Consider the following 17826-nt stretch of genomic DNA (forward strand, 5'->3'; position numbering starts at 1 on the left):
TAATTGGACTTTCACAAAGCACATACCTTGACAAAGTTTTGAAGAAGTTCAAAATGGATCAAGCAAAGAAATGGTTCTTGCGTGTGTTATAAGGTGTGAAGTTGAGTAAGACTCAATGCCCGACCACTGCAGAAGATAGAGAGAAGATGAAAGATGTTCCCTATGCTTCATCCATAGGCTCTATCATGTATGCAATGCTGTGTACCAGACCTGATGTGTGCCTTGCCATAAGTTTAGCAGGGAGGTACCAAAGTAATCCAGGAGTGGATCACTGGACAGCGGTCAAGAACATCCTGGAATACCTGAAAAGGACTAAGGATATGTTTCTCGTTTATGGAGGTGACAAAGAGCTAGTCGTAAATGGTTACGTCGATACAAGCTTTGACACTGATCCGGACGATTCTAAATTGCAAACCGGATACGTGTTTACATTGAACGGTGGAGCTGTCAGTTGGTGCAGTTCTAAACAAAGCGTTGTGGCGGGATCTACGTGTGAAGCGGAGTACATAGCTGCTTCGGAAGCAGCAAATGAAGGAGTCTGGATGAAGGAGTTAATATCCGATCTAGGTGTCATACCTAGTGCATCGGGTCCAATGAAAATCTTTTGTGACAATACTGGTGCAATTGCCTTGGCAAATAAATCCAGATTTCACAAGAGAACCAAGCACATCAAGAGACGCTTCAACTCCATCCGGGATCAAGTCCAGGTGGGAGACATAGAAATTTGCAAGATACATACGGATCTGAATGTTGCAGACCCGTGGACTAAGCCTCTTCCACGAGCAAAACATGATCAGCACCAAGGCTCCATGGATGTTAGAATCATTACTGTGTAATCTAGATTATTGACTCTAGTGCAAGTGGGAGACTGAAGGAAATATGCCCTAGAGGCAATAATAAAGTTATTATTTATTTCCTTATATCATGATAAATGTTTATTATTCATGCTAGAATTGTATTAACTGGAAACATAATACTTGTGTGAATACATAGACAAACAGAGTGTCACTAGTATGCCTCTACTTGACTAGCTCGTTGATCAAAGATGGTTATGTTTCCTGGCCATAGACATGAGTTGTCATTTGATTAACGTGATCACATCATTAGGAGAATGATGTGATTGACTTGACCCATTCCGTTAGCTTAGCACTTGATCGTTTAGTATTCTGCTATTGCTTTCTTCATGACTTATACATGTTCCTATGACTATGAGATTATGCAACTCCCGTTTACCGGAGGAACACTTTGTGTGCTACCAAACGTCACACCGTAACTGGGTGATTATAAAGGTGCTCTACAGGTGTCTCCGAAGGTACTTGTTGGGTTGGCGTATTTCAAGATTAGGATTTGTCACTTCGATTGTCGGAGAGGTATCTCTAGGCCCACTCGGTAATGCACATCACTATAAGCCTTGCAAGCATTGTAACTAATGAGTTAGTTGCGGGATTGATGTATTACAGAACGAGTAAAGAGACTTGCCGGTAATGAGATTGAACTAGGTATTGAGATACCGACGATCGAATCTCGGGCAAGTAACATACCGATGACAAAGGGAACAACCTATGTTGTTATGCGGTTTGACCGATAAAGATCTTCGCAGAATATGTGAGAGCCAATATGAGCATCCAGGTTCCGCTATTGGTTATTGACCGGAGACGTGTCTCGGTCATGTCTACATAGTTCTCAAACCCGTAGGGTCCGCACGCTTAATGTTCGATGACGGTTATATTATGAAGTTTATGTGTTTTGATGTACTGAAGGTTGTTCGGAGTCCCGGATGTAATCAAGGACATGACGAGGAGTCTCAAAATGGTCGAGACGTAAAGATCGATATATTGGACGACTATGTTCGGACACCGGAATGGTTTCGGGGAGTTTCGGACATATACCGGAGTACCGGGGGGTTACCGGAACCCCCCGGGGAGACTAATGGGCCTATTGGGCCCTAGTGGAGAAGAGGAGGGGCGGCCAAGGGCAGCCGCGCGCCCCCTTCCCCCCGGTCCGAATTGGACAAGGAGGGGGGCGGCGCCCCCCTTTCCTTTCCCCCTCTCTCTCTCCTTCCCTCTCCTCTCCTACAACCACTTGGAAGTGGGGAGTCCTACTCCCACATCCTCATGGGGCGCGCCTAGGGTGGCCGGCCCCCTCCCCCTCCTCCACTCCTTTATATACAGGGAGGGAGGCACCCCTTGGAGACACAACAATTGGTCTCTTGGATCTCTTAGCCGTGTGCGGTGCCCCCCTCCACCATAATCCACCTCGATAATATCGTAGCGGCGCTTAGGCGAAGCCCTGCGTCGGTAGAACATCATCATCGTCACCACACCGTCGTGCTGACGGAACTCTCCCTCAAAGCTCGGCTGGATCGGAGTTCGAGGGACGTCATCGAGTTGAACGTGTGCAGAACTCGGAGGTGACGTGCATTCGGTACTTGATCGGTCGGATCGTGAAGACATACGACTACATCAACCGCGTTGTGCTAACGCTTCCGCTTTCGGTCTACGAGGGTACGTGGACACACTCTCCCCTCTCGTTGCTATGCATCACCATGATCTTGCATGTGCATAGGAAAATTTTGAAATTACTACGTTCCCCAACAAATACATCGTCATAGAAAAAGAGGTTTGGGTCCTTCATTTTCATTCGATCAGAATCAATGGTTGTTTTATGTAATAAAATCCTACTTTCAAACCGCCTTATTTTTCTATCCTAGCTTAACTGGAATATAAGATACTTCGTCGAAGTTCTCCATCATGTCACATACACAACTACTTGGTTACACTTTTAGTTAGTTTAATTCCCTCATATGTAATAAGGGCAGGCGGGGACAATGGATAGAGGCATCATCCAGTAGTCTGTTTCGAAATTTTCTTGAATAAGAGAAAGAAACACATTACATTGGAGTTAAAGAAAAACACAAATCTATGCTTCTGAATAACTACAAATCCGATTACACATCAACGATTCTTGAACGTCCAAGCAAATAATTGATGTTCAAACTAGCAACCAATCAAACAGTAAAAATGATCACATGAGTCTTCCTTTTCCCAATGTATGTAATTTCAACATAAATTATTGACATAGCTTAGTATATCATTGTCACCACTAGTAGAAAACAGGGCTTTGGTTGGGGCCTGGCCAGCCCATTAGTCCCGGTTCAGTCACGAACCGGGACCCATGGGGGCATACGTCCCGGTTCGTGAGCCCAGGGGGCTGGCGGGGGCCTCGTGGGCATTGGTCCCAGTTCATGTGGACCCTTTTGTACCGGTTTCTGGCACGAATCGGAACCAATATGCCTCACTCGTGGCCCACATACATTGGTCACGGTTCGTGGCTAGAACCGGGACAGAAGGTGGAGCTTTAGTTCCGGTTATAGCCACGAACCGGGACAAATGAGCTGCCTATATATACCCCACCGCCGCAGCAGAGCACTCCACAGTGCTCTGTTTTTTCTGGCCGGCGAGGGGAGGGCATTTGGGTGCTCTAGCTGACCTCCTATGCACATGAGGTGTTCGATGAAATGCCTGAGCCACACTAGTTAAGCTTTCTCCTCTCGAAGCTCGACCTCCAAGCTCCATTTTCCCCGAGATTTGCATAGGTTTAGCGGTCCGTCACGTCCCGTCCCCGTCTTCACCGCCGTCGATCGCCTGCGCCGATCTCGTCGCCGGCACCACCGTCGTGAGCCTCCTTTTCTTATCTTTTTTCTGAAAGAAAAAATATTCTTACTTTAGGTAGATACTTGTCTAATTTTCTTACTTTTATTATTGCTTGTTATTATATAGTGAGATGGTTTTGGTATCCGCCCCCGTCGGCCCTCGTCCTGTCTATGATTCGGATGTGGTATATACTATCTTTTTATAACTATTTGGTTCATTTATTGTTTATGACAATTATGCGACCAATGTGACATAGATTTTATTTATGTAGGAGGTAGTTGAACCGGAAATTCCAACCGACCCTCTTGTCGAGAGGTTACATTTAGTTGAAGAAGAAAACAATTACTTGAAGGAAAAAATAAAAAAAATGAGGAGGAGAAGATGATATTGGAGTTGCATGTTGCGGATGTAGTCGATGATCACAAGATGAAGATGGATGCAATGCGGTTGAAGATTAGAAAGATTAGAAAATATGCCATTCAACCGAGGCTTGGTATCATTATGCCGTTGGATCAATTGTTACCTTGGTTGTGATTATAATCGCATTTGTTGTTGCATTGAAAGGTTTTACATAGTTTCAATGTATGGTTTAACTAGATGCTCTGGAGAGCTATATGTTGTTCAATTTGAACTATGTATGTACTTTGGTTTTAATGTGATGATGAACTACTATTAATTTGGTCACTTATCTATCCATGTGAACCTGTAATGGTTCTTGACACACATAATTATATATAATGCACGCAGATGAACCAACAATGGATGTAAGGGTTGAAACTTGATGATGGGGCTTTGAATGGTGCATTTTGAACACACAAAAAGTCTGGAGTTCAAATAATTTCAAAAAAATGAAATCCCTTTGTAACAGATGACTTTTCGTCTGAAACCCTGATACTTCGAAAGAGACTGTCCATTTTGTACACGAAGTGCATCTAGTTTTTGCCGTAACCCTCTCAACTTTTTAGCACATGCTATGTGGGTGAAATTATGATACCGTGCCAAATTTCAACCTTTTCAGAGTTCATTTGAAATTCTTTTGAATTTCAGGGTCTTATAGCTCAAAAAATCAGTAAATGCATGAAAAATAACAAATGAAGTCAGAAAGGGTTGAAAATTGATGATGTGGCTTTGAATGGTGCATTTTGAACACACAAAAAGTCTGGAGTTCAAATAATTCAAAAAAACGAAATCCCTTTATAACAGATGAGTTTTCGTCTGAAACCCTGATACTTCGAAAGAGATTGTCCATTTTGTACACGAAGTGCATCTAGTTTTTGCCGTAACCCTCTCAACTTTTTAGCACATGCTATGTGGGTGAAATGATCATACCATGCCAAATTTCAACCTTTTTAGAGTTCATTTGAAATGCTTTTGAATTTCAGGGTCTTATAGCTCAAAAAAATCAATTAAATGCATGAAAAATAACAAATGAAGTCAGAAAGGGTTGAGAATTGATGATGTGGCTTTGAATGGTGCATTTTGAACACACAAAAAGTCTGGAGTTCAAATAAGTTCAAAAAAATGAAATCCCTTTGTAACAGATGAGTTTTCGTATGAACCCTGATACTTCGAAAGAGATTGTCCATTTTGTACACGAAGTGCATCTAGTTTTTGCCGTAGCCCTCTCAACTTTTTAGCACATGCTGTTAGTGAAATGATGATACTATGCCAATTTTCAACCTTTTCAGAGTTCATTTGAAATGCTTTTGAATTTCAGGGTCTTATAGCTCAAAAAATCAGTAAATGCATGAAAAATAACAAATGAAGTCAGAAAGGGTTGAAAATTGATGAGGTGGCTTTAAATGGTGCATTTTGAACACACAAAAAGTCTGGAGTTCAAATAAGTTCAAAAAAATGAAATCCCTTTGTAACAGATGAGTTTTTGTCTGAAACCCTGATACTTCGAAAGAGATTGTCCATTTTTTACATGAAGTGCATCTAGTTTTTGCCGTAACCCTCTCAACTTATTAGCACATGCTACGTGGGTGAAATGATGATACCATGCCAAATTTCAACCTTTTCAGAGTTCATTTGAAATGCTTTTGAATTTCAGGGTCTTATAGCTCAAAAAATCAGTAAATGCATGAAAAATAACAAATGAAGTCAGAAAGGGTTGAGAATTGATGATGTGGCTTTGAATGGTGCATTTTTAACACACAAAAAGTCTGGAGTTCAAATAAGTTCAAAAAAATGAAATCCCTTTGTAACAGATGAGTTTTCGTATGAACCCTGATACTTCGAAAGAGATTGCCCATTTTGTACACGAAGTGTATCTAATTTTTGCCGTAACCCTCTCAACTTTTTAGTACATGCTATGTGAGTGAAATGATGTTACCATGCCAATTTTCAACCTTTTCAGAGTTCATTTGAAATGCTTTTGAATTTCAGGGTCTTATAGCTGAAAAAATCAGTAAATGCATGAAAAATAACAAATGAAGTCAGAAAGGGTTGAAAATTGATGATGTGGCTTTGAATGGTGCATTTTGAACACACAAAAAGTCTGGAGTTCAAATAAGTTTAAAAAAATGGAATTCCTTTGTAACAGATGAGTTTCCGTATGAAACCCTCATCAACTAAAAAGCCACATGATTTAGCTCAAAAAATAATCAATTAAAATATTATGTTATGATCAACTATGCCCTAGAGGCAGTAATAAAGTTACTATTTATTTCCTTATATCATGATAAATGTTTATTATTCATGCTTGAATTGTATTAACCGGAAACATAATACTTGTGTGAATACATAGACAAACAGAGTGTCACTAGTATGCCTCTACTTGACTAGCTCGTTGATCAAAGATGGTTATGTTTCCTAGCCATTGACATGAGTTGTCATTTGATTAACGGGATCACGTCATTAGGAGAATGATGTGATTGACTTGACCCATTGCGTTAGCTTAGCACACGATCGTTCAGTATTCTCCTATTGCTTTCTTCATGACTTATACATGTTCCTATGACTATGAGATTATACAAATCCCGTTTACCGGAGGAACACTTTGTGTGCTACCAAACGTCACAACGTAACTGGGTGATTATAAAGGTGCTCTATAGGTGTCTCCAAAGGTACTTGTTGGGTTGGCGTATTTCGAGATTAGGATTTGTCACTCCGATTGTCGGAGAGGTATCACTGGGCCCACTCGGTAATACACATCACTTAAGCCTTGCAAGCATTGCAACTAATGAGTTAGTTGCGGGATGATGTATTATAGAACGAGTAAAGAGACTTGCCGGTAACGAGATTGAGCTAGGTATTGAGATACCGACGATCGAATCTCGAGCAAGTAACATACCGATGACAAAGGGAACAACGCATGTCGTTATGCGGTCTGACCGATAAAGATCTTCGTAGAATATGTGGGAGCCAATATGAGCATCCAGGTTCCGCTATTGGTTACTGGCCGGAGACGTGTCTTAGTCATGTCTACATAGTTCTCGAACCCGTAGGGTCCGCACGCTTAAAGTTTCGATGACAGTTATATTATGAGTTTATATGTTTTGATGTACCGAAGGTAGTTCGGAGTCCCGGATGTGATCATGGACATGACGAGGAGTCTCGAAATGGTCGAGACATGAAGATTGATATATTGGACGACTATATTCGGACACCGTAATGGTTCTGGGGGTTATCGAATATATACCGGAGTACCGGGGGTTACCGGAACCCCCCGGAGGTTATTGGGCCTCGTGGTACCAATTGATGGAATAGGAGAGGCAGCCAAGGGGCAGCCGCGCGCCCCTCCCCCCAAGTCCGAATTGGACAAGGAGGGGGGACGGCGCCCCCCTTTCCTTTCTCCCTCTCACTCTCCTTCCCTCTCCATTCCTAATCCAACAAGGAAAAGGGAGGGAGTCCTACTCCCGGTGGGAGTAGGACTCCTCCTGGCGCGCCCCTCCTGGCCGGCCGCCTCTCCCCCCCTTGCTCCTTTATATACGGGGGCAGGGGCCACCCTAGAGACACAACAATTGATCTGTTGATCTTTTAGCCGTGTGCGGTGCCCCCCTCCACCATAGTCCACCTCGATAATACTGTAGCGGTGCTTAGGCGAAGCCCTACGTCGGTGCAACATCATCATCGTCACCACGCCGTCGTGCTGACGAAACTCTCCCTCAACACTCGGCTGGATCGGAGTTCGAGGGACGTCATCGGGCTGAACGTGTGCTGAACTCGGAGGTGTCGTGCGTTCGGTACTTGATCGGTCGGATCGTGAAGACGTACGACTACATCAACCGCGTTGTGCTAACGCTTCCGCTTTCGGTCTACGAGGGTACGTGGACAACACTCTCCCCTCTCGTTGCTATGCATCACCATGATCTTGCGTGTGCGTAAGAATTTTTTTGAAATTACTACGTTCCCCAACAGTGGCATCCGAGCCTGGTTTTATGCGTAGATGTTATATGCACGAGTAGAACACAAGTGAGTTGTGGGCGATATAAGTCATACTGCTTACCAGCATGTCATACTTTGGTTCGGCGGTATTGTTGGATGAAGCGGCCCGGACCGATATTACATGTACGCTTACGCGAGACTGGTTCTACCGACTTGCTTTGCACACAGGTGGCTGGCGGGTGTCAGTTTCTCCAACTTTAGTTGAACCGAGTGTGGCTACGCCCGGTCCTTGCGAAGGTTAAAACAACACCAACTTGACAAACTATCGTTGTGGTTTTGATGCGTAGGTAAGAACGGTTCTTGCTAAGCCCGTAGCAGCCACGTAAAATTTGCAACAACAAAGTAGAGGACGTCTAACTTGTTTTTGCAGGGCATGTTGTGACGTGATATGGTCAAGACATGATGCTAAATTTTATTGTATGAGATGATCATGTTTTGTAACCGAGTTATCGGCAACTGGCAGGAGCCATATGGTTGTCGCTTTATTGTATGCAATGCAATCGCCCTGTAATGCTTTACTTTATCACCAAACGGTAGCGATAGAAGTAGAAGCGTAAGATTGGCGAGACAACAACTATGCTACAATGGAGATCAAGGTGTTGCGCCGGTGACGATGGTGCTCATGACGGTGCTTCGGAGATGGAGATCACAAGCACAAGATGATGATGGCCATATCATATCACTTATATTGATTGCATGTGATGTTTATCTTTTATGCATCTTATCTTGCTTTGATTGACGGTAGCATTTTAAGATGATCTCTCACTAAATTATCAAAGTATAAGTGTTCACCCTGAGTATGCACCGTTGCGAAAGTTCTTCGTGCTGAGGCACCACGTGATGATCGGGTTTGATAGGCTCTACGTTCAAATACAACGGGTGCAAAACAGTTGCACACGCGGAATACTCAGGTTAAACTTGACGAGCCTAGCATATAACAGAAATGGCCTCGGAACACGGAGACCGAAAGGTCGAGCGTGAATCATATAGTAGATATGATCAACATAGTGATGTTCACCATTGAAACTACTCCATCTCACGTGATGATCAGACATGGTTTAGTTGATTTGGATCACGTGATTACTAAGAGGATGAGAGGGATGTCTATCTAAGTGGGAGTTCTTAAATAATATGATTAATTGAACTTAAATTTACCATGAACTTAGTACCTGATAGTATTTTGCTTGTCTATGTTGATTGTAGATAGATGGCCCGTGCTGTTGTTCCGTTAAATTTTAGTGTGTTCCTTGAGAAAGCAAAGTTGGAAGATGATGGTAGCAATTACACGGACTGGGTCCGTAACTTGAGGATTATCCTCATTGCTGCACAGAAGAATTACGTCCTGGAAGCACCGTTGGGTGCCAGACCTGCTGCAGGAGCAACACCAGATGTTATGAACGTCTGGCAGAGCAAAGCTGATGACTACTCGATAGTTCAGTGTGCCATGCTTTACGGCTTAGAACCGGGTCTTCAACGACGTTTTGAACGTCATGGAGCATATGAGATGTTCCAGGAGTTGAAGTTAATATTTCAAGCAAATGCCCGGATTGAGAGATATGAAGTCTCCAATAAGTTCTACGCCTGCAAGATGGAGTAGAATAGTTCTGTCAGTGAGCATATAGTCAAAATGTCTGCGTATAACAATCACTTGATTCAAGTGGGAGTTAATCTTCCGGATGATAGCGTCATTTACAAAATTCTTCAATCACTGCCACCAAGCTACAAAAGCTTCGTGATGAACTACATGAAGGAAATATGCCCTAGAGGCAATAATAAAGTATTATTTATTTCCTTGTATCATGATAAATGTTTATTATTCATGCTAGAATTGTATTAACCGGAAACATAATACATGTGTGAATATATAGACAAACAGAGTGTCACTAGTATGCCTCTACTTGACTAGCTCGTTAATCAAAGATGGTTATGTTTCCTAGCCATAGACATAAGTTGTCATTTGATTAACGAGATCACCTCATTAGGAGAATGACGTGATTGACTTGACCCAATCCGTTAGCTTAGCACTCGATCGTTTAGTATGTTGCTATTGCTTTCTTCATGACTTATACATGTTCCTATGACTATGAGATTATGCAACTCCCGTTTACCGGAGGAACACTTTGTGTGCTACCAAACGTCACAACGTAAATGGGTGATTATAAAGGTTCTCTACAGGTGTGTCCAAAGGTACTTGTTGGGTTGGCGTATTTTGAGATTAGGATTTGTCACTCCAATTGTCGGAGAGGTATCTCTGGGCCCACTCGGTAATGCACATCACTATAAGCCTTGCAAGCATTGTGACTAATGAGTTAGTTGCGGGATGATGTGTTACGAAACGAGTAAAGAGACTTGCCGGTAACGAGATTGAACTAGGTATCGAGATACCGACGATCAAATCTCGGGCAAGTAACATACCGGTGACAAAGGGAACAACGTATGTTGTTATGCGGTCTGACCAATATGGGCATCCAGGTCCCGCTATTGGTTATTGACCGGAGACGTGTCTCGGTCATGTCTACATAGTTCTCGAACCCGTAGGGAACGCACGCTTAACGTTACGATGACAGTTTTATTGAGTTTTGATGTACCGAAGGAGTTCGGAGTCCCGGATGAGATCGCGGATATGACGAGGAGTCTCGAAATGGTCGAGACGTAAAGATCGATATATTGGACGACTATATTCGGACTTCGGAAAGGTTCCGAGTGATTCGGGTATTTTTCGGAGTACCGGAGAGTTACGGGAATTCGTATTGGGCCTTAATGGGCCATACGGGAAAGGAGAGAAAGGCCTCAAAAGGTGGCCGCACCCCTCCCCATGGTCTGGTCCGAATTGGACTAGGGAAGGGGGGCGCACCCTTCCTTCTTTCTCCTTCCCCCTTCCCTTCTCCTACTCCCACAAGGAAAGGAGGAGTCCTACTCCCCTTGGCCGGCTGCCTCCCCCTTGCTCCTTTATATACGGGGGCAGGGGGGCACCCCAGAGACACAACAATTGATCCTTGAGATCTCTTAGCCGTGTGCGGTGCCCCCCTCCACCATATTACACCTCGATAATACCGTTGCGGAGCTTAGGCGAAGCCCTGCGTCGGTGGAACATCATCATCGTCACCACGCCGTCGTGCTGACGAAACTCTCCCTCAACACTCGGCTGGATCGGAGTTCGAGGGACGTCATCGAGCTGAACGTGTGTAGAACTCGGAGGTGCCGTACGTTCGGTACTTGATCGGTCGGATCGTGAAGACGTACGACTACATCAACCGCGTTGTGATAACGCTTCCGCTGTCGGTCTACGAGGGTACGTGGACAACACCCTCCCCTCTCGTTGCTATGCATCACCATGATCTTGCGTGTGCGTAGGAAATTTTTTGAAATTACTACGTTACCCAACACTATAACATGCAAGGGATGGATAAGACGATTCCCGAGCTCTTCGCAATGCTAAAGGCTGCGGAGGTAGAAATCAAAAAGGAGCATCAAGTGTTGATGGTCAATAAGACCACCAGTTTCAAGAAAAAGGGCAAAGGGAAGAAGAAGGGGAACTTCAAGAAGAACAGCAAGCAAGTTGCTGCTCATGAGAAGAAACCCAAGTCTGGACCTACGCCTGAGACTGAGTGCTTCTACTGCAAGCAGACTGGTCACTGGAAGCGGAACTGCCCCAAGTATTTGGCGGATAAGAAGGATGGCAAGGTGAACAAAGGTATATGTGATATACATGTTATTGATGTGTACCTTACTGATGCTTGCAGTAGCACCTGGGTATTTGATACTAGTTCTGTTGCTAATATTTGCAACTCGAAACAGGGACTACGGATTAAGCGAAGATTGGCTAAGGACAAGGTGACGGTGCGCGTGGGAAATGGTTCCAAAGTCGATGTGATCGTGGTCGGCACGCTGCCTCTACATCTACCTTCGGGATTAGTTTTAGACCTGAATAATTATTATTTGGTGCCAGCGTTTAGCATGAACATTATATCTGGATCTTGTTTGATGCGAGACGGTTATTCATTTAAATCAGAGAATAATGATTGTTCTATTTATATGAGTAATACTAGCAGATATGCCCGTGCGTTGCAACGGGAGAAAAAAAATATGCATTTAAAGTTAGTGAGGATTATATGTGCAAGAAAAAAAAGATAGTTAGGATTATATGTGCAAGAGAAACCTTGTGTGCACGCAAAAGGGAACATTCATCTTCCCGATTTCGCCCGGTGTGAAGTAATCAATCAGCTATTTTTCCATTTATTGATCGAGTACATTTAAGAGTTTTGTTACGTCATCCCGCAAAAAAAAGAGTTTTGTTACGTCATCGTACATCGTAGAAGGCCCATGAATTATATAATCTACTTTTCCTTCAATATAGGAGATTTTAAGGTATGAAGTTTCTGAATATTATAGGAAACTTGAACCATTTTTTAATCCTGAACAATTTTTCTAAAAATTATGTACACATTCAGAAAACCCGAACAAATTTGAAATAAGATCATCTTTTAAAATTCATAAACATTTTTTTGGCAAAACCAACTTTTTTATTAAAACATTAACATTCTTTGGATTTGTGAACATTGTTTTAGAATTGGAAAATGTGTTGAAAATTCATAACATTTTTTGAAAATGTGCATCTTTTAATATTATTTTGAAATGTGAAAATTTCACTAAAAAGGAACACATTTCGAATTTTGAACATTTTTAAAATTCCATTTCATTTTTAGAAAAGTCGAAAAGTTTTGAAAAACAATAAATTTTTTGAAAAAATGGGAAACTTTTTTGAATTTCCAAATATTTTTCAAAATAGCAACAACATTTTGGAATTATGAACATTTACTATATTTTCATTTTTTAATTCTAAATATTTTCCAAGAATTTTGAATTTATTAAATAAATTTTATAAAAAAAATAAACTTGCAACGGAAAAAAGTGATAGGGGAAGGAGAATAAACACAGAAGTAAAACACATAAACAAAGTAAAATGGGCCAGCCCATTATTTATTATCCTGTGCGAAGCTTCTATTATTTGTAGCGATGTACTTTGCTTTATTAATAGGTATAGATCTTTTATGGTCATGCACCCTTGAAGAGTGGTCTATTTTTGTTGAATCTCGATAGTAGTGATACACATATTCTTAATATTGAAGCCAAAAGATGCAGAGTTGATAATGATAGTGCAACTTATTTGTGGCACTTCCGTTTAGGTCATATCAGAGTAAAGCGCATGAAGAAACTCCATACTGATGGACTTTTGGAACCACTTGATTATGAATCACTTGGTACTTGCGAACCGTGCCTCATAGGCAAGATGACTAAAACGCCGTTCTCCGGAACTATGGAGCGAGCAACAGATTTGTTGGAAATCATACATACAGATGTATGTGGTCCGATGAATATTGAGGCTCGAGGCGGATATCGTTATTTTCTCACATTCACAGATGATTTGAGGAGATATGGGTATATCTACTTAACGAAACATAGGTCTGAAACATTTGAAAATTTCAAAGAATTCCAGAGTGAAGTTGAAAATCATCGTAACAAGAAAATAAAGTTTCTACGATCAGATCGTGGAGGAGAATATTTGAGTTACGAGTTTGATCTTCATTTGAAACAATGCGGAATAGTTTCGCAACTCACGCCACCCGGAACACCACAGCGTAATGGTGTGTCCGAACGTCGTAATCGTACTTTACTAGATATGGTGCGATCTATGATGTCTCTTACTGATTTACCGCTATCGTTTTGGGGATATGCTTTAGAGACTGCTGCATTCACGTTAAATAGGACACCATCGAAATCCGTTGAGACGACGCCTTATGAACAGTGGTTTGGCAAGAAACCAAAGTTGTCATTTCTTAAAGTTTGGGACTGCGATGCTTATGTGAAAAAGCTTCAACCTGATAAGCTCGAGCCCAAATCGGAGAAATGCGTCTTCATAGGATACCCAAAAGAGACTGTTGGGTACACCTTCTATCACAAATCCGAAGGCAAGACTTTTGTTGCTAAATTTGGAATCTTTCTAGAGAAGGAGTTTCTCTCGAAAGAAGTGAGTGGGATGAAAGTAGAACTTGATGAGGTAACTGTACCTGCTCCCTTATTGGAAAGTAGTTCATCACAGAAACCAGTTTCTGCGACACCTACAGCAATTAGTGAGGAAGTTAATGATGATGATCATGAAACTTCAGATCAAGTTGTTACTGAACCTCGTAGGTCAACCAGAGTAAGATCCGCACCAGAGTGGTACGATAATCCTGTTCTAGAAGTTATGTTGCTAGACTATGACGAACCTACGAACTATGAAGAAGCGATAGTGAGCCCAGATTCCGCAAAATGGCTTGAGGCCATGAAATCTGAGATGGGATCCATGTATGAGAACAAAGTGTGGACTTTGGTTGACTTGCCCGATGATCGGCAAGCCATTGAGAATAAATGGATCTTCAAGAAGAAGACTGCCGCTGACAGTAATGCTACTATCTATAAAGTTCGACTTGTTGCGAAAGGTTTTCGACAAGTTCAAGGGATTGACTACGATGAGACCTTCTCAACCATAGCGATGCTTAAGTCTGTCCGAATCATGTTAGCAATTGCCGCATTTTATGATTATGAAATTTGGCAAATGGATGTAAAAACTGCATTCCTGAATGGATTTCTGGAAGAAGAGTTGTATATGATGCAACCGGAAGGTTATGTCGATCCAACGGGAGCTAACAAAGTGTGCAAGCTCCAGCGATCCATTTATGGACTGGTGCAAGCCTCTCGGAGTTGGAATAAACGCTTTGATAGTGTGATCAAAGCATTTAGTTTTATACAGACTTTTGGAGAAGCATGTATTTACAAGAAAGTGAGTGGGAGCTCTGTAGCATTTCTGATATTATATGTGGATGACATATTGCTGATTGGAAATGATATAGAATTTCTGGATAGCATAAAGGGATACTTGAATAAGAGTTTTTCGATGAAAGACCTCGGTGAAGCTGCTTATATTGGGCATCAAGATCTATAGAGATAGATCAAGACGCTTAACTGGACTTTCACAAAGCACACACCTTGACAAAGTTTTGAAGAAGTTCAAAATGGATCAAGCAAAGAAAGGGTTCTTGCCTATGTTACAAGGTGTGAAATTGAGTAAGACTCAATGCCCGACCACTGCAGAAGATAGAGAGAAGATTAAAGATGTTCCCTATGCTTCAGCCATAGGCTCTATCATGTATGCAATGCTGTGTACCAGACCTGATGTGTGCCTTGCTATAAGTTTAGCAGGGAGGTACCAAAGTAATCCAGGAGTGGATCACTGGACAGTGGTCAAGAACATCCTGAAATACCTGAAAAGGACTAAGGATATGTTTCTCGTTTATGGAGGTGACAAAGAGCTCATCGTAAATGGTTACGTTGATGCAAGCTTTGACACTAATCCGGACGATTCTAAATCGTAAACCGGATACGTGTTTACATTGAACGGTGGAGGTGTCAGTCGGTGCAGTTCTAAACAAAGCGTCGTGGCAGGATCTACGTGTGAAGCGGAGTACATAGCTGCTTCGGAAGCAGGAAATGAAGGAGTCTGGATGAAGGAGTTCATATCCGATCTAGGTGTCATACCTAGTGCATCGGGTCCAATGAAAATCTTTTGTGACAATACTAGTGCAATTGCCTTGGCAAAGGAATCCAGATTTCACAAAAGAACCAAGCACATCAAGAGACGCTTCAATTCCATCAGGGATCAAGTCCAGGTGGGAGACATAGAGATTTGCAAGATACATACGGATCTGAATGTTGCAGACCCGTTGACTAAGCCTCTTCCACGAGCAAAACATGATGAGCACCAAGACTCCATGGGTGTTAGAATCATTACTGTGTAATCTAGATTATTGACTCTAGTGCAAGTGGGAGACTCAAGGAAATATGCCCTAGAGGCAATAATAAAGTTATTATTTATTTCCTTATATCATGATAAATGTTTATTATTCATGCTAGAATTGTATTAACCGAATACATAATACATGTGTGAATACATAGACAAATAGAGTGTCACTAGTATGCCTCTACTTGACTAGCTCGTTAATCAAAGATGGTTATGTTTCCTAACCATAGACATGAGTTGTCATTTGATTAACGGGATCACATCATTAGGAGAATGATGTGATTGACTTGACCCATTTCCGTTAGCTTAGCACTTGATCGTTTAGTATGTTGCTAATGCTTTCTTCATGACTTATACATGTTCCTATGACTATGAGATTATGCAACTCCCGTTTACCGGAGGAACACTTTGTGTGCTACCCAACGCCACAACGTAACTGGGTGATTATAAAGGTGCTCTACAGGTGTCTCCGAAGGTACTTGTTGGGTTGGCGTATTTCGAGATTAGGATTTGTCACTCTGATTGTCGGAGAGGTATCTCTGGGCCCACTCGGTAATGCACATCACTATAAGCCTTGCAAGCATTGCAACTAATGAGTTAGTTGCGGGATGATGTATTACGGAATGAGTAAAGAGACTTGCCGGTAACGAGATTGAACTAGGTATTGAGATACCGACGATCGAATCTCGGGCAAGTAACATACCGATGACAAAGGGAACAACGTATGTTGTTATGGGGTTTGACCGATAAAGATCTTCATAGAATATGTGGGAGCCAATATGAGCATCCAGGTTCCGCTATTGGTTATTAACCGGAGACGTGTCTCGGTCATGTCTACATAGTTCTCGAACCCGTATGGGTCCGCACGCTTAAAGTTCGATGACGGTTATATTATGAGTTTATGTGTTTTGATGTACCGAAGGTAGTTCGGAGTCCCGGATGTGATCACGGACATGACGAGGAGTCTCGAAATGGTCGAGACATGAAGATTGATATATTGGACGACTATATTCGGACAACGAAATGGTTCCGGGGGTTATCGGATATATACCGGAGTACCGGGGGGTTACCGGAACCCCCCCGGAGGTTATTGGGCCTCATGGGCCCAATTGGTGGAAGAGGAGAGGCGGCCAAGGGGCAGCCGCGCGCCCCTCCCCCCAAGTCCGAATTGGACAAGGAGGGGGGGCGGCGCCCCCCCTTTCCTTTCCCCCTGTCTCTCTCCTTCCCTCTCCACTCCTAATCCAACAAGGAAAAGGGAGGGAGTCCTACTCCCGGTGGGAGTAGGACTCCTCCTGGCGCGCCCCTCCTGGCCGGACGCCTTTCCCCCCTTGCTCCTTTATATACAGGTGCAGGGGGCACCCTAGAGACACAATAATTGATCTGTTGCTCTTTTCGCCGTGTGCGGTGCCCCCCTCCACCATAGTCCACCTCGATAATACTGTAGCGGTGCTTAGGCGAAGCCCTGCGTCGGTAGAACATCATCATCGTCACCACACCGTCGTGCTGACGAAACTCTCCCTCAACACTCGGCTGGATCGGAGATCGAGGGACGTCATCGGGCTGAACGTGTGCTGAAGTCGGAGGTGCCGTGCGTTCGGTACTTGATCGGTCGGATCGTGAAGACGTACGACTACATCAACCGCATTGTGCTAACGCTTCTGCATTCGGTCTACGAGGGTACGTGGACAACACTCTCCCCTCTCGTTGCTATGCATCACCATGATCTTGCGTGTGCGTAGGAAATTTTTTGAAATTACTACGTTCCCCAACACGCAGGAGGCCCACTAGGCCCACAGGCACATAGTGACAGATTAGGCCTGAAAGCCTGCAGTTGAGAGGAGCTCGAGAGGGTGGGCGCAGCCGCGCTTATAAACCACTCACGGGTCCTCTCAACTAGCGAGGTGGGACTAAACTTTTGGCCGCGACGGGGGCAGCAAGACGCCT

This window comes from Triticum aestivum, chromosome 3D (genome assembly GCF_018294505.1).
Source record: "Triticum aestivum cultivar Chinese Spring chromosome 3D, IWGSC CS RefSeq v2.1, whole genome shotgun sequence".
Classification (NCBI taxonomy): domain Eukaryota; kingdom Viridiplantae; phylum Streptophyta; class Magnoliopsida; order Poales; family Poaceae; genus Triticum; species Triticum aestivum.